At 42.6% G+C, this 25318-nt stretch overlaps 1 long non-coding RNA gene across 2 annotated transcripts; it reads right to left on the reverse strand.

Annotated features, from left to right (window-relative positions):
- Window positions 1–19379: 19379 nt before the first annotated feature.
- On the reverse strand, window positions 19380–24274 carry LOC106588249 (uncharacterized). Of its 2 annotated transcripts, none has more exons than XR_001324612.3 (5): window positions 24136–24274; window positions 21637–21684; window positions 20945–21133; window positions 20395–20445; window positions 19380–20014 (listed from the first exon to the last, which is right to left on the reverse strand). It is a non-coding gene; the product is annotated as an uncharacterized LOC106588249 (long non-coding RNA). The 2 variants fall into 2 exon arrangements; XR_001324613.3 differs by having other exon boundaries at window positions 20945–21309.
- Window positions 24275–25318: the final 1044 nt, after the last annotated feature.

The following is a 25318-nucleotide window of genomic DNA, read 5'->3' on the forward strand; positions in this document are numbered from 1 at the left end:
ACTGCGCCTGTACCAAAAGTGATCGCCTAGATTTGCCCACGAAATAAGATATACATATATATTTTGTAACAGTATATTTCACATGGGACCTGTCAACGAATTACATTATGTTCAGAATTTTTCATCAGGCCCTGTCTACAAAGTGTATGACAATTGTGTCATTTCGAAAGAATGTAGCCTACATGGGCTCCTCTTCGCTAATCAACGCACCAAGCGAGCAGGAAATGGGGAGCGGAAAAGTGGAGGGCAAAGCATACTTGTCATATCAGTAGAATCTCAGGGAAAATTCCAAATTTGTCTAGACTAGTCTGAAGAAGTGTCCATTTTTAGAAGACGGTCTTAAGCTACTTTAAACCCATGCGTAAAACTGGTCAGCCTTGCCATCTATACAGACTAAACGGAACATGTTTCCCAGTCCTGAAGTTATTTCCGGGAGAAGAATGCAGCAGTCTAACATTCGTCTCAGCCCTTCATCCCAAAATCTCTTATCTGCGGTCTGTGTCCACAGCGCGCTTTCTGGAGGAAGCTGAGCTTGTGTTGTCACCACTAGAACCAGAAAGAGGGAGTGGAGGAAGCTGCCACTTAGTGCGGCTAGCCAGTGCGTTACATCGGTTAGTTTAATGTTATGGTCAGTAAACGCCTCAGTGGCCAATGTTCCTTTCTCTAGAAATGAAGAGTTTAATTCCAAAACGCTATATATCCCTTTTCAGAAATGTTGGTAACTTCAATTCAGATAGCAAAAAACATGGTTATTTGTCTAAATGCAATATATGTCTCACTCTCAGAGAAATAAGTAGACTGCCAGGCTTTACAGTCAAATGTATTAAATAACTACCTTTTTGATAAAGACATGTACAAATGATACCTTTTGTGACGTTTTTCAATAAAGTGATTTGAGATCTCTATGTAAATCATTTAGATTTGACATTTTATGCATTAAGCAGATGGTCTAATTCAGAGCAACCTACATTAAATGCATTCATGTTAAGATACTGTAGCTCAGTAAAACAACCACATATCACAGTCAAACATACAGGATACGAAATTACATTCCAGCTAAACAATGGATATATAGCGTTTTGCAACAAAACACAATTTCATACACATCTAAAGTCTATGAATAAAAAAATCTGAGAACAGTAATATTTTACACACACACACATGAAGGTAAGCAATAATAATTTCTGATGAAAAAACATACATGTGAAAAATTGGTGGATATAACATTTGGGAAATAAACTCTTAATATGTAGTATGATGATCATCAATATTTATTTGATTATTTGAAAAAAATGTCACAGCAACACTGTGTGTTGATATTGAGTGTTGATATGGAGTTGTTACATTCATTGTTTTTTAAAGCCTGATAATGACATGCAATATGCATTACACGTTATTACAGTTTAGGCTAAACATATCAGCATTGCTGTACTTACACTGACACGGCATTGTACTGAAGACGCAGTAATGGCTCAACCCTTGCAAGCTGCCGAGACAGACTTGTCAGGCAAACCGATTGGATATGGATTGATCTGCTGCAACTTGGTCTGGATCTGCTATAACCATGGTTATCGTGGCAGAGGAGAGTGTCAGGGCAGTTACATACAATAGGCCTCTGGCTTCATTTGATAATGAACTCTCTCTCTCTTTCTCTCGCTCTCGCTCTCTCAGCTGTAGATAAAGAAGGTGTGATTCATTGGTTTTGGCATCAAGACACTCATTCTACCACTAGCCCGTCGCCGGGTTGTTAGAATGGGGGAGAACATCTATCTCAGTGTAATTACCCTTTATCAAATGAGTCATCGAAACAGTGTGTGGATAAAAACAGCAAAGACAATTTGGTCTCTAATGATGTTGAAGAACCTAATAACTCGGTAGAACCTATCAACTGATGGATTGAAGTACGCTACTCAAAGTGTATTGTAAACTGAGTATAAAGCATTTTTACTGTGTACATTTTAAGATAGGGCACTCTTATGTCCGCTAATATTAACTGGCTTAGACCTCATCAGCACAGGGTCGAAGCTGACTAGGACAGTCAACTCTTAGTCAACTGTTGGTTCTTCAAAGGATCAAAACACCATAGACCATTCCTGTTGATTAATTTGTGTCGTTACGGTGACATATCAAAGTGTTGATACACGATAGACCATTCCTGTTAATACTCCTCCACCCCCCTCTTAATTTATGTCAACCATTTCTTCTTCTTCTCTGTTCCCTCTGGTTTCTTCTCTGGCGTCTTGTTCTTGACCCAGAGGGCTTTCAGACAGACTTTGCTGCTATTCAGGTTCTGAAACAGAGACACAGTATTACCCTCACTAATAAACACTGCAGGTCATCATCATCATCATCATCATCCTCATCCTGCCTGACATGTTTCAATGAAGTTCTAATGTATAAGTCAATCTATGTACATTTTCTTCCAGAGCTTCCTGCAGCTAGACCATCATACTCCTGTTTAACGATATTTATTTATTTTATTGAATCTTTATTTTGACAGGGAGTCATGTTGAGACAAAAGTCTCTTTTACAGATGAGCCCTGTATACACATCAATACACTATACACATCAATACACAAAAAGAAAAACACAGTCATAGAAAACAAACACATTCTTCAGTAAAAGGTCCTCAATCAGCCTTTTGAATGACCCTAGAGGCACCAATTCATCACATTTTAGAGACCCATGGAGGTTATTCCACAAGTAAGGTGAAAAAAACTTAAAACAGATTTACCTAGCTCAGTAGAGATCAAAGGGGTCTGTATAGTTATCCATCTCTGTTAACAATGGAGTAAGGTACAGCAGAAGTTTATGCAGGAAGGCTTTATAAACAAAAGATTACTATGAATCGATCTACGGGACTTCTGAGAGGGGGCCAACCTACAGTACTTTCTGATACAGAATGCAGTGATGTGTACTGAACCTATCGCCCGTAATAAAGCCTAGTGCGCTATGATAAACTGCGTCCGATGGCTTCAATACAGTGGCGGCTACATTCATATAGACAATATGGCCATAGTCCATAACTGGTATGAATGTTGACTGAATTATTTGTTTTCTGCTATTTAATGAAAGCCATGACCTTTTCCTACAAAATAAGCCAATTTTTATTCTTAATTTCTTAACGATTTAATCAATATGCTTTTTGAAATGCAGATATTCATAAGCGGGGACAGCACAAGGGACTTGATCTCCTCCTCCTCGCTTTCCTTCTTCAGCCATCCCTTCTCTGCCTCTCTCAACCTCTCCAGCTCTTCTCTCTCTAACTTCCATGTCTCCTCCTGATTGGCGGACTGGGCCTTGAGGTGGGCCATGGCTTGTATTGTTTTGGATTCATCCTTTTTCCAGTCATCCATGGTTTGACAGAGCTCTGAGCTTCTGATTAAAGTCTCTTTTCAGCCAGCTGTAGCTTTATGGCCATTTGTGTGTTCAAGTCCCTTCGCTTGCTGCTTGAGCTTCCACATAATTTTTTATGTTTCGGCCTGTATGGCGTTTATGACCTGATAGAGAGTGTTTGTTTCTTGTTCCATTCGTCTCTGACTGGCCAGCCACTTCTCCTCCTTGGCCATGGCAGCATGGAGATTTTCTTTGTCTAAAGCCCGGAAGGGCTCCCGGAGAGTGTTCAGCTTGAGTTCTTGCTCTTTCTTGATGTCCTCCAGGAGAACATCGAAGAGTTTATAGGCGGCCATCTCTCTCTCGACTTCTCTGATCCGCCTCTCAAGATCTCCCTTCTCCTCTCTCCAGCTCTCCTGAGAGGCAGAGAGGGTCTGAAGAGGTGTGTGTGTGTTTAGCTAAGTGGTTCAATTAAGACAAGATGGCGCCGACGGAGATGGTCGCCTCGCCTTGTTTTTTTATGGATTATTTCTTACATTGTTAGCCCAGAAAATGTTAAGTGTTATTACATACAGCCGGGAAGAACTATTGGATATAAGAGCGACGTCAACTTACCAACATCACGACCAGGAATTTTGACTTTCCCGAAGCGGATCCTTTGTTCGGACCGCCACCCTGGACATTGGATCTAATCCCAGAGGCCGACCCAAAACAACATTGTCGCTGCAGGAGAGGCAGATAGAGCGGCCTCCTGATCAGACTTAGAAGGCAAGCACACCATCCACCACTTCCGAGCATACTACTCGCCAATGTCTAGTCTCTAGACAACAAGGTGGATGAAAATAGGGCACGAGTCGCCTTCCAGAGAGACATCAGAGAATGTAACATTCTCTGTTTCATGGAAACATGGCTCACTCGGGATACGTTGTCAAAGTCGGTACAGCCACCGGGTTTCTTCATTGGTCGCGTTGACAGAAACAAACAAACATCTCTCTGGTAAGAAGAAGGGCGGGGGTGTATGCCTCATGATTAACGACTCATGGTGTAATCATAACATACACAAACTCAAGTCCTTTTGTTCACCTGACCTAGAATTCCTTACAATCAAATGCCAACCACATTATCTTCCAAGAGAATTCTCTTCGATTATAGTCACAGTGGTGTATATCCCCCCCAAGCAGATACCTCGATGTCCCTGAAAGAACTTGACTCGACGTAAACTGGAAACCATATATCCTGAGGCTGCATTTATTGTAGCTGAGGATTTTAACAGAGCTAATTTGAGAACAAGGCTACCTAATTTCTACCAGCACATTGATTGTTATACCCGCTCCAGCAAAACATTGGACCACTGCTACTCTAACTTCCGCGATGCATACAAGGCCCTCGCCCGCCCTCCCTTCGGCAAATCTGACCATGACTCCATCTTGTTGAACCCCTCCTATAGGCAGAAACTAAAACAGGACGGCCCGTGCTTACGTCTATCCAACGATGGTCTGACCAATCGGATTCCATGCTTCAAGATTGCTTCGATCACGTGTACTGGGATATGTTCCGGGTAGCCTCAGACAATAACATTGACATATATGCTGACTCGGTGAGTGAGTTTATTAGGAAGTGTATTGGAGATGTTGTACCCACTATGACTATTAAAACCTTCCCTAACCAGAAACCGTGGATTGATGGCAGCACTCGCCCAAAACTGAAAGCGCGAACCACCGCATTTAATCATGGCAAGGCAACTGGAATCATGACCGAACACAAACCAGCCCCGTCGCAGACATCGACGTCTCACTCCCAGACAAATTAAACAACTTCTTTGCGCACTTTGAGGTCAATACAGTGCCACCGACATGGCCCGCTACCAAAGACTGTGGGCTCTCCATCAACATGGCCGACATGAGTAAAACATTTAAACGTGTTAAACCTCGCAAGGCTGCCGGCCCAGACGGCATCCCCAGCCGCGTCCTCAGAGCATGCGCAGACCAGCTGGCTGGTGTGTTTACGAACATATTCAATCAATCCCTATCCCAGTCAGCTGTCCCCACATGCTTCAAGATGGCCACCATTGTTCCTGTTCCCAAGAAAGCAAAGGTAACTGAACTTAATGACTATCGCCCCGTAGCACTCACTTCTGTCATCATGAAGTGCTTTGAGAGACTAGTCAAGGATCATATCACCTCCACCCTACCTGATACCCTAGACCCACTCCAATTTGCTTACTGCCCCAATAGGTCCACAGACGAGGCAATCACCATCCCACTGCACACTGCCCTATCCCATCTGGACAAGAGGAATACCTATGTAAGAAAGTTGTTCATTGACTACAGCTCAGCATTCAACACCATAGTACCCTCCAAACTCATCATTAAGCTTGAGACCCTGGGTCTCAACCCCGCTCTGGACAACTGGGTCCTGGACTTTCTGAAGGGCCGCCCCTAGGTGGTGAAGGTAGGAAACAACATCTCCACTCCGCTGGTCCTCAACACTGGGGCCCCACAAAGGTGCGTTCTCAGCACTCCCCTGTACTCCCTGTTCACCCATGACTGCGTGGCCATGCACGCCTCCAACTCAATCATCAAGTTTGCAGACGCCACTACAGTGGTAGGCCTGATTACCAACAACAATGCAGCCTACAGGGAGGAGGTAAGGGCCCTCGGAGTGTGGTGTCAGGAAAATAACCTCTCACTCAACGACAACAAAGGAGATGATCGTGGACTTCAGGAAACAGCAGAGGGAGCACCCCCCTATCCACATTGACGGGACAGTAGTGGAGAAGGTGTAAAGTTTTAAGTTCCTTGGCGTACACATCACGGACAAACTGAAATGGTCCACAACTGTTAAACAGCCATCACTAACATAGAGAGGCTGCTGCCAACATACAGACTCAAATCACTGGCCACTTTAATAAATTGATTTAATAATGGTATCACTAGTCACTTTAAATAATGGCACTTTAATAATGTTTACATATCCTACATTACTCATCTCATATGTATATACTGCATTTTATACCATCTAATGCGTCTTGCCTATGCCGCACGGCCATCGCGCATCCGTATCTTTATATGTACATACAGTATTCTTATTCATAAGAATAAGGTAGTCGTTGTGAATTTGTTAGATTACTTGTTAGATATTACTGCACTATCGGAACTAGAAGCACAAACATTGCTCTACACTTGCATTAACATCTGCTAACCATGTGTATGTGACAAATAACATTTGATTTGATTTGATTTACAACCTTGGCCCATAGAATTAGGAATTGGAACCTTGGCCATTATGACGTAAATCTGTCACCACTTTCATGACACCTGTAGGCCCCTACTCGTTTATAATTAGGCCTAGTATGGTTTCTGTTCAATTCAAATAGGAAAACAATTTCCAAACGTGTACATGAAAACGTTATACAAGCTTATTATAGCTTGTTATAAATGTGGGCTAGATACTGTATCTGTGGAGCCGTCTTGGAACGTTGCATCCCTCTCCTATTCCATTTGGCTCTTCATAATCCATTTCAAAGCATTGATTATACCTATGTACTGTGCTTGTTTACATATTTGACACCTAATTCTTCTAATTTACTCTATGTTAAGAACTCTTTGGAAATTTTAAACAGACAATTAACTCAAACCTTTCACTCACACACGCATTGCACCAAATACTTTGTTCACACTCACTGAGATATTGAACACCAAGTCCCATACAATACTGAAAATAAAGCACTTTACTGAGGGAATTGAAAGCCCATAACTGATATCAGTATCACATGTGTTATAGTTTAATGGTGCTTTGAGGTACAGTATAGCCTACTATTCACCAACAGATGGCAGTGTTAGATTGGATCAGTGAACAGACCAAAGCTGATGTTGCCATAATGCTTTGTCAAATGAAAGACTATCATTTTTGGTTACTGAATTGCCACAACACAATTTTAGATGCCACAACACAATTTTGCACCCAGGGAGCAGACTGAACTCAAGGTGAGTGTTCCCTCAATCTGACCTCCCCTTGTTTGAAAATCAGAGTCCATGTTATCATGCTTTGGGCATCCATAATGGGAGGCAGTAGTTGGCTGGGCTGGTGCTCCAGGCATTGGCATAATTTCTCTAGCTTGCCTGCTGTGGGAGGGAGGGTTGAATGAGTTTATGCAGATGGAAATTATGGGTCTCAGTAAACACCTGGGCCCGGAGGAGAGACGAGATGATCTCATTCGTATGCAAGTCTTGTACCACATGATGTGCTACTAAAAGCTACGGTGTCCCCCCCCCCCCCAATCCACGCTGAAAAGAAGGGTAGATGCCAATGAAATGCATTCCCGCTTGGATAGTGAGTGTTTAAAAAATGTATGCTTTCAAGGTTAATAGGGAAGGGAATATCAAAATGTATATGTTATGTAATGTGTTTTATGGTGTGTGTGTGTGTGTGTGTGTGTGTGTGTGTATGTATGTGTGTGTGTGTGTGTGTGTGTGTGTATGCGTGCGCTTGTGTGTGTAAATTTCTGGAAACATGCCGGTTTCCCCAGCTTGCGACTATATAGATCACAGAATCCGATCAATTTCTCCACAAAGACGCTTTTGATTTCAAATTGGGGGGGGACGTGAAGATGTGGATTCCTCATTGACACAAAATTACACAGCTGAGAAGTTCTCTGAGTGGGCTGTAAATGGCAACTCTTGAGTCTTTTTTACCTCAACACTCCAGCTGTGAGCTTTCTAGCCTGTGCACTTCCGCAATGTGGTTTCAGGGCAATTCATATCATTCTGTACGTAAATCTGGGACACTCTATTTAGTATGATATGCTACATTACGTTAGGTTACATTATGAATGGAATAGCGGTCTTACAATATCATACCTCTTGGAGGACGTATTTATTGCACGTCTTTATCTAAGACCTGGTTGCTTGTTGCGCATAATAACAAAGGAGAATTACGGGGGGAATTTACGTTGCCAGTTAGGGGAACTAACGACAAAGGTTAGAGCAGAGCTAAAATGACAAAGGTTATGTGAATATATGTAGGTGAATTGGGTTAAGTTGAGTATTTAGTATTTTTCTGTATTTTAATAGGATTCCCAATTAGCTGGGTCCAAACAGGAAACAAAACATGTAGCTGATGTGTAAACTGTTAAGTCGTCAGTGTACATAGACACACAGGCTTTATTCAAGGTCAGTGGAAGGTCATTAGTAAAATCAGAAAACAAAAATGGCCCAAGCTGGCTGCACTGCTGTACACCACACTCAATCGAATTTGCATTAGAGAGAAAACCCTCTGTTCGTTTTAGATAGGTAACTTTCAATCCAAGGGTTAACTAAAATGTTACAGTTGTTCCCTACTTGAACATGCAACCTTTGGATTGTCTCAGATTACACCCACCCATCCTCCCTGACCAACCTCCCTACTTTTGTTTCTGTCTGAAGTAAATTAGTAGGTATCATATGTCTTGGAGGTGCTTAGAAATACGTAAAGTATATTTTGTATTGCTCTGAGACCAGGCTGGTCTCCAAGGGGGACGCAGCCTCGCATCTAGTCCTTTTCAGGAGGTCCAAATCCCTTTTACTTTATAAGTCTTGTGAGAGGACCATTCTAATGACCTGCTCTATTTTCTCTGTCAGTCACGACTCTGCAGATGTATTCTCCTCAGATAACCTTGGCCTCAATCACCAATTAACTTCTGAGACGTAGCTACAGTAGCCACAGCACAATTGTCACTCCCTGAAGACTTGCACTCCATGCTCAACCACAACAGACCACATTAGTCTAAAGCAATTTCATTGATTTGAATTTCGGATAAATAACTCAGGATTATTATCTGGTTGCCAAGGTGCAGAGATGTCAAGTGCTCATTCTGTTTTACCTAGCTGAACCTCTCTATTCTCCATTTGTACTTCAATCCTCAGGAGTATTATCTGGTTGCCAAGGTGCAGAGATGTCAAGTGCTCGTTCTGTTTTACCTGGCTGAACCTCTCTATTCTCCATTTGTACTTCAATCCTCAGGGGATGGGACCCATTTAGGTATAAAAAATATTTGATAAAATATTGAATTTGGCCTTTACGACTACAGCCCATAGAAAAGCATTGAATAAAACATTCATAAATGGCAAAAAAGACAGTAAAAAAATGCATCATAATGAATAAGGTTTAGAAGTGTATGTCCTATATCAAAGAGACATAAGAAAGCTCAGGAAATATTTTTGTTTTTTTAAAGACACATTTAACCCCTTATTTTTGATGGCGCAAAACTACCTCCATACTTCCATTCGTTTCTATGGGTTACCTTCGTAGAGCATAATGGAGGACACTATTGTGTTTGTGAGAGTCTCCCCTTACCATAGTGGGATCATAATAGTTTGTAGCTCACCATCGTGTTCGTGTGAGTCTCCCCTTTCCATAGAGTGGTCATTACAGTATGTAGGCCAGTTTGTAGGCCGTTCTGACGCTACTGACGTTTTCATGAGAAGACCGATTTCCAGGATGTCTCATGGTCTGACAAACACCGCTGTAGCTCGGCCACCTTCCACCGGGGATGTGGAAGGCCGACATAGGCGGATGTGGTGGATTGAGACGCAGTGGTGAGACTGATATCTCTAGCTGAAATTGAGGGATTTTGCTGATTATTTTATTATGTTACTTAGATTGAGGCAGATCATTGTATCAGCTATAGGAAACACGCATGCACACGCACACACGCACACAAACGCACACCCGTGCACACACACAGGCACACACACACACACACACACACAAAGCGGGAGGCAGGGAGAGACTGTCATGTCTCTACAGTTATGAAGTCAACCAAGACAAAGTCCCCCGTCTGGGCCTCTTAGTTCTGAGGACTTACAGAGGGTTTGCCGCCTGTCGTCCTGGCTTTCCCTCTGACGCCCCCTTCCCCTTAATTCTGCTCTGTTTCTTCAGACACTCAGCCTTCTCTCCCCCTACTCCTCAACTCTTCCACCCACCCATCCCATCCAGGGCTGCCTGCCTGAGGGATGAGTCAGGCCAGAAGGGTGAATCATGCCCTTGATGTGGAGGGGGACACCAGCCAGGGGAGACAGGCAGGCAGGGGAAGCCCAGGCTCTCCCCTCCAAGGTGGGGGATCACTAGTCATTGCGTGTGGGTGGGTGGTAGTGGCTCTGGGTCATTCTCGTCACTCTCATTCCCATGACCTGGTTTGGTTGTTGGGAGTTATTCCGACTTTGTTGTTTTGTGGGGGTTAGCCTAAAATGATGATATGCACATTGATATGTGTCAGGTGGACTCATGCTGTATGAGTGGGAGGCAGTCTTGTGAAATGACAGAGCCGACTTGCCTGTTTCATTTAAAGTGATTCCATTTAACTCTTTGAACGTCAGCCCGTTTATGCAACTATGTGAGACCCACGGCCAGTGGGTATCGCTGATGTGTGGCCTCTCTTCAGCCAGATCCAGTGTGATGTGTTGATCGGAGCCCTGAAGCCGGAATCCATCAGCACACTTATGTGCCTCTCAGTGGAAAAAGCACGAATGCAGTCAATCCAAGTCAGCACTTTTATGTGTTTTCTGTTTTCTTGGTCTAAAATGAGTTCGCTTAGTGCACTGATCAAGTCATATTTTACAGTCTTTCTTCTCAGGCACTTGCTTGTGCAGCTCCCAGGCCGGGTCCTCCCAGCTAACAATTCTAGGTAGAGAGAACGTTTTTGTAATGTTACCCGTAATGTTCCCCTGATGTTTGAGTGTCCAGTTTTCCGTTAGTTATGGGAACATTCTGTCTATGTTAGCAAAAACCTTCTGAGAACCTATTTAGCATGTTTTGGTTACCATGTTCTCAGAATATCCAATGTTAATGTTCTAGACACATTTCATGGGACGTTGCAAGAACATCAATGTGTCCAGTTTTCTGAGGGTTAGGAGAATATTCCATCAACATCACACCCAACCTACACAGAACATGATTGCCATGTTCTCCAAATATAATATATTATTGTTCTAGACACGTTTCATTGGAACGTTGCAAGAACATTTTTGTGTCCAAGGATGTTTAAAACATAGGACATTCTGTCACGGCCTCTGTAGGTTTTTGTCCAGTTCCTGGCTTGTTCTGGGGACGTCCCGAGAAATGTTTATAGGACGTCGCCTGATGGTCCCAAAGAAACGTTTTAAAATATATATATGTATTTCATTACACATTGCCCCTTGTTACTGTTGGTAAGCCCATCAAGGCACTTTATGTCTAGTTATATGTACATACAGTATCTACCTGAATTACCTTGTACCCCTACAAATCAACATATAGCCAAGTTATCGTCACTCATTGTGTAGCTATTATTACTTTCATTATTACTTTTCTATTTTCTTTCTCTCTGTATTGTTGGGAAGGGACCATATGTTAGTATTTCACTGTTAGTCCACACCTGTTGCTTACGAAGCATGTGACAAATAACATTTGACTTTATTTGATTGGTGAACCAGTGATCTATTCACAGCTCTTTGTCTGTTGGAAAGGTTAAGGACACACACACAAACATTGCTTTCAACTTACATATTTGACAAGCATGATTCCATTTTGCATGTACATTTATATATTCATTATTATGTCCTCACCTGGGATTTGAACTCACAACCTCTTGGTTCACAGTATTCCGATCTACAGCCCCATGTCTGTGTCAGTGACTGATTTCACCTGTATTGCGACACTTTGCACTTCGATGTACACCCAAGGAAAACTATTTTATTTATCATAGTGACCAAGGAATAACATTAAAATAGAGTAACAAGCCCCACCAACTAGATATATACACTACAGGTCAAAGGTTTGGACACACCTACTCATTCAAGGGTTTTTCTTTATTTGTACTATTTTCTACATTGTAGGATAATAGTGAAGACATCCAAACTATGAAATAACAAATATGGAATCATGTAGTAACCAAAAACATTAAACATTAAACAAATCAAAATATATTTTAGATTTGAGATTCTTCAAAGTAGCCACCCTTTGCCTTGATGACAGCTTTGCACACTCTTGGCATTCTCTCAACCAGCTTCATGAGGAATGCTTTTCCAACAGTCTTGAAGGAGTTCCCACATATGCTGAGCACTTGTTGGCTGCTTTTCCTACAAACTGAGGTCCAACTCATCCCAAACCATCTCAATTGGGGTGAGGTTGGGTGATTGTGGAGGCCAGGTCATATGATGCAGCACTCCACCACACTCCTTCTTGGTCAAATAGCCCTTACACAGCCTGGAGGAGTGTTGGGTCATTGTCCTGTTGAAACAAATGATAGTCTCACTAAGAGCAAACCAGATGGGATGGTGTATTGCTGCAGAATGTATGGTAGCCATGTGGTTAAGTGTGCCTTGAATTCTAAATAAATCACAGACAGTGTCACCAGCAAAGCACCCCCACACCATCACACCTCCTCCTCCATGCTTCACGGTGGGAACCACACATGCAGAGATCATCCGTTCATCTACTCTCCATCTCACAAAGACACAGCGGTTGGAACCAAAAATCTCACATTTGGACTCATCAGACCAAATGACAGATTTCCACCAGGTCTGATGTCCATGGCTCGTGTTTCTTGGCCCAAGCAAGTCTCTTCTTGTTGGTGTCCTTTAGTAGTGGTTTCTTTGCAGCAATTCGACCATGAAGGCCTGATTCACACAGTCTCCTCTGAACAGTTGATGTTGATATGTGTCTGTTACTTGAACTCTGTGAAGCATTTATTTGGGCTGCAGTTTCTGAGGCTGCTAACTCTAATGAACTTATCCTATGCAGCAGAGGTAACTCTGGGTCTTCCTTTCCTGTGGCGGTCCTCATGAGAACCAGTTTCATCATAGCGCTTGATGGTTTTTGCGACTCCACTTGAAGAAACTTTCAAAGTTCTTGCATTGACTGACCTCCATGTCTTAAAGTAATGATTCTCTTCTTTGCTTATTTGAGCTGTTCTTGCCATAATATGGACTTGGTCTTTTACCAAATAGGGCTATCTTCTGTATACCACTTCTACCTTGTCACAAAACAACTGATTGGCTCAAACGCATTAAGAAGGAAATAAATTCCACAAATTAACTTTTAACAAGGCACACCTGTTAATTGAAATGCATTCCAGGTGACTACCTCATGAAGCTGGTTGAGAGAATGCCAAGAGTGTGTAAAGCTGTCATCAAGGCAAAGTGTGGCTACTTTGAAGAATCTAAAATCTAAAATATATTTTGATTTGTTTAACACGTGTGGAATTACTACATGATTCCATATGTTATTTCATAGTTTTGATGTATTCACTATTATTCTACATTATAGAAAATAGTACAGATAAAGAAAAACCCATGAATGGGTAGGTGTGTCCGAACTTTTGACTGGTGCTATATATAGAAAATGTCTGTAATGAGTCAATTAAATGAATGCTGAGAAAATAGTCAGATGAACTGATAGCTGACACAGACAATGCAATGCAATGGAATCATGTATGTCAAAGTTTGTCAAATTTGTAAGTTGAAAACATCAAACGTCTCTAGAACATTAACACCTTATATTCTGAGAAAATGGCAACCATGTTCTGTGTATGTTTGGTGTGACGTTGATGGATTATACTCCTAACCTTCTGAAAACTGAACACATGAATGTTCCTGTAATGTTCCCATGAAATGTGTCTAGAAAACTAACCCTCAGAAAACTAGACACTGGAATATTCTTGCAATGTTCAGTGGTATTAAGGAATTAAGTAAAAACTATTTGAAGTTCTACTTAAGTATTTTTTAGGGTGTATCTGTACTTTACTATTCATATTTTTGACAACATTTACTTTTTTCCCACTACATTCCTAAAAATATGTACTTTTTACACCCATACATTTTTCCTGCCACCCAAAAGTACTCGTTACATTTTAAATGCTTTACAGGACAGGAACATGGTCCTATTCACACACATATCAAGAGAACATCCCTGTCATCCCTACTGCCTCTAATCTGGCGGACTCACTAAACACATGCTTTGTTTGTAAATAATGTTAGAAAATAATAAACAAGAAAATCATGCTGTCTGGTTTGCTTAATATAGGAATTCGAAATTATTTATAGCGTTTACTTATGTACACTACTGTTTGGGGTCACTTAGAAATGTCCTTGAAAAGCACATTTTTTTGTCAATTAAAATAACATCAAATTGATCAGAAATACAGTGTAGACATTGTTAATGTTGTAAATGACTATTGTAGCTGAAAACGGCTGATTTTTTTATGGAATATCTACATAGGCGTACAGAGGCCCATTATCAGCAGCCATCACTCCTGTGTTCCAATGGCACATTGTGTAAGCTAATCCAAGTTTATCATAAAAGGCTAATTCATCATTAGAAAACCCTTTTGCAATTATGTTAGCACAGCTGAAAACTGTTGTTCTGGTCAAAGAAGCAATAAAACTGGCCTTCTTTAGACTAGTTGAGTATCTGGAGCATCAGCATTTGTGGGTTCGATTACAGGCTCAAAATGGCTAGAAACAAAGAACTTTCTTCTGAAACTCACCGGTCTATTCTTGTTCTGATAAATGAAGGCTATTCCATGCGAGAAATTGCCAAGAAACGGAAGATCTCGTACAGCGCTGTGTACTACTCCCTTCACAGAACAGTGCTAACTGGCTCTAACCAGAATAGAGAGAGGAGTGGGAGGCCCTGGTGCACAACTGAGCAAGAGGACAAGTACATTAGAGTGTCTAGTTTGAGAAACAGACGCCTCACAAGTCCTCAACTGGCAACTTCATTAAATAGTACCCGCAAAACACCAGTCTCAACGTCAACAGTGAAGATGCGACTCTGGGATGCTGGCCTTGCTCTGTATTGTCCGTATCGTCATTCAGTCACGTCTCGGTGAAACATAAGATGTTACAGTTTTTGATGTCCCATTGGTAGGATAATCTTAATCATAAGTCTTCAATTTTATTTTCCAATGATTGCACGTTAGCAAGAAGAACGGATGGCAGTGGGAGTTTACTCGCTCGCCTACAGATTCTCAGAAGGCGCCCGATCTGCGTGGATCTGGGTCTGTTCCAGTAAAAGCAGGATATCCTTCTCACCGGACTCATTAAAGGAAAAAGTCCGCTGTGAGTAATCGCAGTTTGATGTCCAGAAGTTATTGTCGGTCATAAGAGACGGTAGCAGCAACATTATGTACACAATAAGTTAAAAAATAAGCTACACAAAACACAAGAAAACGAACAAAATAGCACAATTTGTTGGGAGAATATAAAACGTCAGCCACGTTCTTCAGCGCCATCTTAGGTTCTTGGGTATTTTACTGGGTTACTTTCACTTTTACTTCAATATTTTTTTCTATTAAGGTATCTTTACTATTACTCAAGTATGACAAGTATGACAATTGGGTACTTTATCCACCATTAGCAACGTTCCAATGAAACATGTCTAGAAGATTAATACTGAATATTCTGAGAACATGGTAACCACATTCTGGGTAAATTCTGTTTGACATTTAGGGAATGGTCTCTTGGAAACAGTCCTTGCACGTCACTTGAAAGTTCCTAGGAAAACATTAGGTAATGACCTAATGAGACTCTCAAGGGAACATTCTGTAAAGTTGTTGGAACGTTTGTTGTTAGCTAGGCTTCTTCAACCCCTCCACCGCCAAACACAGAGGGTTATTTCTCTATGCTAATGCAAGGCCAATTAGATGCAGCTCCTCAGCGCCCCTGAGTGTTGCCTCGTGCCTGAAGTGGCAACTATGAGTGAGAGAATGAAGAAAAGCCAAATTCGAAAGGATACCTTGCTATTGTGGACAGAAGAAGGATGAGTCCCTCACACCTGACCCTGTGACCCCTGCGGAGTGGACGGCGGCTGAGGGTTTTGAGTGCCCTCAAGCCAGATGTAATTGCCTGCAGAGCCTCTTGTCAGTTGTTTGAGGGTTGCTGCAGGAGGCTGCTGTATCAGCCCAGGGTTCATTATGCTGCCCCACTCTGTGAGGATTACCTCAGGAGATGGGTTATCCACAGGCCTTAATCCCTCTGGAGGGATGGAGGGTAGGGGAGGAAAAACATGTGGGTTACAATGACAGGAGTAATGGGGGACAGATGGGTGGAGAGGGGATAGAGGAGAGGAAATTGGGGGTAGGAAGAATAGGGAATGGAGTAGGAGTTAAAGGAATAGAGGAATGGAAAAGGGGGAAGAGGAGAGGAACCTGGGGGCCAGGTGGACCGGAGGAAAGGGGGATGAGTAGGAGGCTGAGGGATGTGTGCAAGTGCCTTCATGTGCTCTGCACTTGCCTTATTAATGTTAAAAAGCAACTACATAGTGTGCATGGTGAGACAATTCTCTCGGGAACTTAAAACTCCTACTGGTCAATCAGTTAATCCCTTTCTCTCTCTTTCCCCCAGTCTCTACCTAACTCTCTGTCTCCATCTCTGTTTGTGTTTATCAATGTTTGGGCTTGGACCCATGCAAATAGTAGGCTAATGAGACGTGTGACCAGCAATGGGCTCCAGTACCTGGGTATACATTGATTTGAGAGTTGCTGTGCAGACTCTGTTTAAGCAATGAGGCATGAGGGGTGTGGTATATGGCCAATATACCATGGCTAAGGGCTGTTCTTATGAATGACGCAATGCGGAGTGCCTGGACACAGCCCTTAGCCGTGATATATTGGCCCTATACCACAAACCCCAAGGTGCCTTATTGTTATTATAAACTGGTTACCAACACAATTAGAGCAGTAAAAATAAATGTTGTGTCATACCCATGGTATACGGTCTGTTATAACAATCAGCATTCAGGCCTCGGATAACCCAGTTTACAGTATAATAGGCCCTAACTATCTCTATGTCCCCTGGCCCCTCTCTATCAGGTTCCATTAGAGCAGCATGGCCCTGTCCTCAGTTCTGGCCATTAAATTAGCTCTCCAGGTCTGCCAGCCAGAGAGAGGCAAGCAGGAAGGCCATGCTCATTACCCACAGGAGCCTCTGCTCCACTCACTGCACAAAAGCTCCTCGCTTTCACCTCTTAATTTGAGACACTAGGGAGCATTGTGCCGGCAGCAAGATAGAGAGATGTGCCATCCAGTGCTATCGCCACTCTCCGCCTGATATGCATGTCCTGCATCCTCTTGATTACAGAGGCGGATTAAGAGTGTGCGCTTGGCAGGCGGGCGGGACATGCACAGGGTACATATTATCCCCATGATTTTCTGCTGGGTGCGGCTGACACTGTGCCATGTACGGTTGGGAGTTGGTAGTTTGTCCAGTCAGTACTACATGATACTCTAATTTCCCCTGTACCCATCATGAGGTTGCTACAACCTAGCCTAAAATGTAGATGCACAGGTTGAGAGAATTTTCAGTAATCAAGGTGACAGACAGTGACACATTCAATACCGCCTTGCACACTCTTGCCTGCATCTAGCTGATCTAGGGCATTTCGTTCCGTTTGCTTCTGTTTAAGAAACCATTTTCAACAGAATCGGCGGAATGAATGCACCCCTGATCACACAAAAACAGCTCACTTTTATAGCAGCCACATAAAAACAGCATGATCACTTTACTCATTGTATATATAATTCCTTCTCGCAACTATCTATCTATGCACTCTACTCCTCTCACCCTTTCCCTGTGACCAGGTGGAAAAAAAACGTCTAAGCTGAACCTTCATATTAGGACCACTAACCGCTACACACAGCCTACATCGTTGTCATGTCATAGTCAACTGGAACTACTAAATCCAATGGGTTAGAAAACCCGCTACAATCATGCAGTACAGTGTACAGTCAGAAAGCAGTTTAGCAGTAATAAATTCATCAAATCAAAAGTTTCCTTGACTTGGAAGAGTGTTGGATAGCCACAGCCAGCTAGCTAACATAGCATCACTCTCTGTTTTACCCGGGTGTTTGAGTAGGCTAAACTAGCTTGCTGCATTTGCCAGCTAAGTGAAAGTTAAAATTTAAAAAATACAACCAAATATAGCTCTCTCTCTCTCTCTCTTGCTTCTCCTTAATTTAGGAAGAAATGAACTTTTTCAACTATTGTCTTTCTCTCTCTTTGAGTCAACTACTCACCACATGTTATGCACTGCACTGCAGTGCTAGCTAGCTGTAGCTTATGCTTTCAGTACTCGATTCATTCCCTAGTCCGTTGACTGGGTGGACAACATCAGTTCATGCTGCAAGAGCTCTGATAAGTTTGAAGACGTCCTCCGGACGTTGTCATAATTACTGTGTAAGTCTATGGAACGGGGTGAGAACCATAAGCCTCCTAGGTTTTGTATTGAAGTCAAATTACCCAGAGGAGGACAGAAGCTAGTGTGATTTTAAGCAATTATAAGTAGGCATTACCTAATAATTGCCTAGTAATTGTCTACTAATTGGTTGATGATGTCATTGGAAACACTTACTTTCCCCTATATTTTTTACTACAAAACATAGAAGCCAGCCATTTTCACATATGTTAATGTTGGGGTGGTGCTTATATTTTTTTATTTATTAGAATCCCCATTAGCCGACGCCAATGGCGACAGGTAGTCTTACTGGGGTCCGACTTACTGGAGATGATTGTGAAAATGTCCCTTTAATAGAGTGGATCCAATGCCGCCCAAATCCCTTTATGGCAATGCATTTTGTACTTTTTCGTTAAAAGAAACTTGCCTTCCCTTTGTGCCCCTGACAGACGAAAACAAACAAGCCAATGAAATGCCCAGGACAACAGGAGAAAATCAACAGCAACAACAAGGATTCAATAAATTATTTAATCAGCCAGGAAGCATGGCGTCTTGGATCTCATTTGGGGGCCAAGGAGACTTGGGACCAGGAAGTCAGCTGACACAGTACAGGTCGCACTGCTCCGTCTGTTGAGACCCTATATATAGACACCAAATCATATCTGCTTCCAAGAAATCATTCAACTACCAACCACACAGTCCCATTCCCTCCTATGCCACAGAGCCTCCAATAGAATCAATAACTTCTCAAATGGATACTTAGTCAAGTGGTCTGCAGGTTTACAGACTGATATGTGTGTTCTGTTTCCACTGGCAGATTTCCAACATTTTCAGACAAAGATACAACAGAGAGAAGCTCAGATAAATCACAAGTTTATTTAATTGAGGGGAGGATTGCGTGAGGGAAGAATTGGTCTCTAGCCTCTTGGACCAGAGAAGGCCAGACTGTAAACTCTGGTCTCTGTTTGACTTATCATCATCCTTTATTGGAGTGTAACTCTTGGAAGACATCTTTTTCTTTATATGATTACACCTCTCCAGAATGTCAAACAGCAACTTATCATAGAGGAGTACACATCATGCTTTGGAACGGTTGCATCCCCTTTGTTCCTCTTTGCTTTCAATGCATGTCCTGAAATGGAGAGAGTCAGACAAGGGTAGAAATGTATTTTCATGAGCTTTGGTGTCTCTGGCATATAACTGAATATCTTTGACTCCTCCTCTGTGGCAGCACTATCTATGGTGGTTTCTAGATGATTCACACCAATAAACATTTCAAATCAATCAACAATGAAGGCTTAATTTTGCCATTGTCCATTTTAGCTGCTGAGCAATATGTTCCATGGCTCTTCAGTCTGTGGGTGCAGAGGACCTACAGCTGTCTGTAAGTAAGGGCTGGATGACGGGAGGCAAACCAGTCTTGGAAGGAAGGGGAGAAGTGGTTTGAGCCATCCCCAGGCTCGTGGCGAGGATATTTATCCAGGGAAGCACACTGGGAGAGGGAAGAGAGAGGCAGTTAGTTTGTAAGTTAGCTGCTGACTAGCTAACTTACTAACGCTACTGTCTGCAACAATGGTGTGACACAGGTTAAAATCCACGAGACCATCCTGCAAACACATTTTTTGATACTATTACAAACTGTAACCATTTTGTCTACTGAGTATGAAGTTGTCAGGCTGTAGACGTATCTCCTTTACCACATGGTTCAAAGTCTTTATCAGCTGACAGGATAAATCACTGTGTAAATATTCCTGTACAGGGAATGGCGAAGTCGTCCTTTGAAACACGTTCCAGAATTCAACTTCAAACAACACAGATGTCCGCTAGAGTAGTGGTAATCACAAAATCACACAGAGACTTGGATCGACTCACCAGTTGCCTAGCCATTGAACTGAGGACATTTTCGACATCCTGGACCCACATCTGTGAAAGAGAGAGAGGTAGAGATGGAAAGGAAAAAGAGAGATCAGGCAGACAAGGGGATGATAAGCAGCTGACACGCAAGGACATGAATCATTCAAAGAGAGCAAGACGTTGTTGCAAAACAGAATCTCTTTATGCCACATTTTATCACACTAGACCTAGTTTTGCAAAGGGAGCAGTTTCCGCAGTACCCTTGGTTCTTGTGACCCAGAAGTCTCAAGTCTTGATGAAGTGACATTTCTAAGTTACCTCATCACACAGTCACATACTACAAAAATGACATAGCAGTGCATACAATACAGAGGCTGATCAACAGTATCAATAAAGGTAGCATAACATAAGAGTAAAACCCTTCCAAGGTATAGTTGTAACCCTTAGAGAGGTCGTGGCAGACACGCACAACAATGTAGTGTTGGTAGTTTGCCTGAGATGAGAAAACACAGAGAGATTGTGCAGGTGAGAGATGGAAAAAGAAAGTTTCAGGTGAGATATTTCTTACTCTGTGGCTCTGTCTCTTCTCTATGCTCCACTCCCTCACGTCTCTCCAGTGCCCTGGCAGGCGAGCACAAGCCACCCTTCTATCCTCTGCTCCAGGCATGCTGAAGAAGCATCCGCTCTCTCCCTTCTGACTCCCAGACAGTCCCAGTCCACTGGTGTTTGGAAATGGCCCAAACAGAGCTGGGGGTTTCTGGCCAGACCACCCCCTCTTATCAGTCTCAGGTGACCGACACTGTTTCTGTATTTGCAACTTGAGTCGAGACATTGATACTCTGCACTGTGTGCTAGAGTCGAGTTCCTCTGGTTAGGGCAAGGCTCTTTCATTGCCATTCAGTACGTCCTGCCCCTAGTCACGATCCTGTAAGGCTAAACCATCTCTGACTTAGTCAACTTCAAATATCTGAAAAGCTACTTCAACCTCAATTATCTGTGTAATTGGGCTGGCCATATAACAGAGAAGGCTTTGATCTATGGGAAAGAGTATCTATTTATTTCTCTCTGCATTATAAAGGATCTGACAAAAGAAAGACCCATTATTGATGTGAAGACAGATTTAATGATTTACTGTCCTAGCACTGCTGCTGAATCATAATTATTACAAACTGTAGCTATTAGTGGGGTTATATGGATGAGTAATATAGAGAACACTTTTGGAAATCAGAAAAGACTAGACTAGAATAATTGGTCTCTCACCTGTCACCTTCTCCGTGTCTTCACAACTGGTTGCTGCTGCCTGAGGATCTGAAAAGAGGAATTTCAACCAGAAAGTTTAAACCAGTAGACTGTCTTGTATAAGTACATAGACTGAACTATAAAACACATGTGTTAGCCATGAGAGTTTAGCGTGCCTAGCTAGCCTGATGCACTGCCACCTGGGACTAAAATGCTTTTGGCTCGACTCCTGGACACTTGTTTAAAGTATCCACTACTACAGTCATACCAAGTCTCTGTGTAGTAAATCCAGGGCCCGTATTAAAAAGTGTTTCAGAAAAAGTGTTTTTATATGACTCCTGTCCATATAATCGTATGCATTATGATCTAAAAGGCAAAACTGATCCTTTAGCAGCACTCCTACTCAGACTTTTTGTGAATGCGGGCCCCGGAGCCTGCGGCACCTCACTAGCACTAAGCCTAAACTCTGATTGGGTGGTTATTGATGCCTACCATCCAGGAAGCTTCACTGGTATTACCATGGAAACACAAAGACTAGCAGCCAGATGCATTTGGGGAAGAGCGGTTCCAGATTCTAATTTGACTAATTTACTGGATTGAAACCAGAGGGAGCAGGTCTTATACTTTTTCCTGAACCCGTTCCCATAACAAGCCTGTGTCTTTCTCATGCTCTTTCTCCACCTGTTGGAGCAACTAGTGATATGTACATGTAACCGATGTGAAATGGCTAGTTAGCGGTGGTGCGCGCTAATAGCATTTCAATCGGTGACGTCACTCGCTCTGAGACTTGAAGTAGGGTTTCCCCTTACGTTGCAAGGGCCGCAGCTTTTGTGGCGCGATGGGTAACGATGCTTCGTGGGTGTCAGTTGTTGATGTGTTCGAGCCCAGGTTGGGGCGAAGAGAGGGACGGAACCTACACTGTTACATAGATATGGTTAAACTTGAACCTTATCTATAGACCTTGACCTCTTATTTACAGTACCAGTCAAAAGTTTGGACACACCCACTCATTCCATAGTTTTTCTTTATTTTGACTATTTTCTACATTGTAGAATAATAGTGAAGACATCAAAACTATGAAATAACACAGTAACCAAAAAAGTGTTAAACAAATCAAAATATATTTTATATTGAGATTCTTCAAAGTAGCCATCCTTTGTCTTGATGACAGCTTTGCATACTCTTGGCATTCTCTCAACCAGCTTCATGAGGTAGTCACCTGGAATGCATTTCAATTAACAGGTGTGCCTTATTAAAAGTTAATTTTTTTGAGCCAATCAGTTGTGTTGTGACAAGGTAGGGGTGGTATACAGAAGATAGCCCTACTTGGTAAAAGACCAAGTTCATATTATGCCAAGAACAGCTCAAATAAGCAAAGAGAGAAAGTTCATCATTACTTTAAGACATGAAGGTCAGTGAGTGCAGAAAAAGTGAAGAACTTAAACGTTTTTTCAAGTGCAGTCGCAAAAACCATCAAGCGCTATGATGAAACTGGCTCTCATGAGGACCGCCATAGGAAAGGAAGACCCAGAGTTACCTCTGCAGCAGAGGATAAGTTCATTAGAGTTACTAGCCTCAGAAATTGCAGCCCAAATAATAGACACATCTCAACATCAACTGTTCAGAGGAGACTGCTTGAATCAGGCCTTCATGGTCGAATTGCTGCAAAGAAACCACGACTAAAGGACACTTGCTTGGGCCAAGAAACACGTCCACATTTGAGATCTTTGTCAGATGCAGTGTAGCTGAACGGATGATCTCCGCATGTGTAATTCCCACCGTGAAACATGGAGGAGGAGGTGTAATGTTGTGGGGGTGCTTTGTTGGTGACACTGTCTGTGATTTATTTAGAATTCAAGGCACACTTAACCAGCATGGCTACCACATCATTCTGCAGCGATATGCCATCCCATCTGGTTTGGGCTTAGTGGGACTATCATTTGTTTTTTGATAGTACAATGACCCAACACACCTCCAGGCTGTGTAAGGGTTATTTGACAAATAAGGAGAGTGATGGAGTGCTGCATTAGATGACCTGGCCTCCACAATCACCCAACCTCAAACCAATTGAGATGGTTTGGGATGAGTTTGACTGCAGAGTGAACAAAAAGCAGCCAACAAGTGCTCAGCATATGTGGGAACTCCTTCAAGACTGTTGGAAAAGCATTCCAGGTGATGCTGGTTGAGAGAATTCCAAGAGTGTGCAAAGCTGTCATCAAGGCAAAGGGTGGCTACTTTGAAGAATCTAAAATCTAAAATATATTTTGATTTGTTTAACACTTTTTTTGTGGTTACTACATGATTCCATATTTGTTATTTCATAGTTTGGATGTCTTAGTAATAGTAAAAATAAAGAAAAACCCTTGAATGAGTGGTTGTGTCCAGAATTTTGACTGGTGCACAGTATGCCTACTGTGCTTGATGGTCTTTGATGTAGGTATGCTTTCCCACAGCATCATTTAAACCCCTCTTTGAACTACACCTTTACTACAGACACAACAAACTGTATTGTTTACTCACAAATTGCAGGTGAACTCCGTTAGAGGCCGAAGAGGATGACAGGTGCGTGTTTCAGAAGGCTATGTCGGTCTGGCGTACATCCAACTTTACTGTAGCAATGTACCTGGAACCGATCCCTGACAGCGCGGGGAGCCTCACTTCTCCACGGGCTGCAGTTCTCTCTGCACGTATGCCATCTCTTTCTCCCCCAGCTCGTCCGGATGGCTGAAAGGATGGATGGAAGGAGGAGAGAAGAGGAAAACAGGGGTGGAGACGTGGGTGGACAGCAGGTGAAAGATCGTATTAGCACAGGAGAGGAGAGTGTGACAGATAAACTCCCACAGCTGAATACCTCTGGGGGGTTCTAAGTGTAAGTATGGTGACTGCTCGCCTTTTTGGCATGGGCTATCACCATTACCTCAGTGACTCAGTGACTTCCTGCCAGAAAGAGAGAGACAGATTACTCCGAGGACATGCTTTTTGGTTGCTTTGTTGATTTTTGAGGGGGTTTCTCCTTTTAGCTGCTCAAGCACAGTCAGTTTGGTTCAATGCAAAGTGATGTGTCACTGTTTTCAGGTTGGTGGGTGTTCCACAATCTGCATAGACAATGTTTGGTCCTTGTAATGTAGTCAGTGTTCAATATACAGAGGAGAGAATTAGTACCCGAGCATATCTGTCAAGCAGCCTGTTTTGCTTGTAATGCCTGTATACGTGTGTTCTCGTGTGTGTTTACATGATTTAAAACAAGCCTCCGGAGATTGTACGGCAGGCCAGAGGTTCATAGAGAGAGTGTTAATCAGCTCCAGGGGTAAACAGAAGATCTGTGCTGTTGGGTCTCAGTCCCACGGGAGATGTTTGAATATACTCAACCCACTCCTGCCACGCCCAGCCCTGTGGCATCTCCATGTGCTGAGCTGATAGGGAAAGCTGATGAGAGAATGCTCTTACATAGTAAACTTGGTGGCAAGGCGGAAGGTAGCCTAGCGGTTAGAGTGTTGGGCCAGTAACGGAAAGGTTGCTGGTTCAAATACCTGAGCCCATAAGGTGTCAAATCTGTTGATGTGCGCTTGATCAAGACACTTAACCCTAATTTGCTTCAGGGGTGTCATACTACTATGGCTGACCCTGTAAAACAACACATTTCACTACATTTGTATTTTATTTTATTTATTTTGAATCCCAGCCCCCATCCCCGCAGGAGGCC

The sequence above is a fragment of the Salmo salar genome, chromosome 02, assembly GCF_965601325.2.
Source record: "Salmo salar chromosome 02, fSalSal1, whole genome shotgun sequence".
In the NCBI taxonomy this organism is placed as follows: domain Eukaryota; kingdom Metazoa; phylum Chordata; class Actinopteri; order Salmoniformes; family Salmonidae; genus Salmo; species Salmo salar.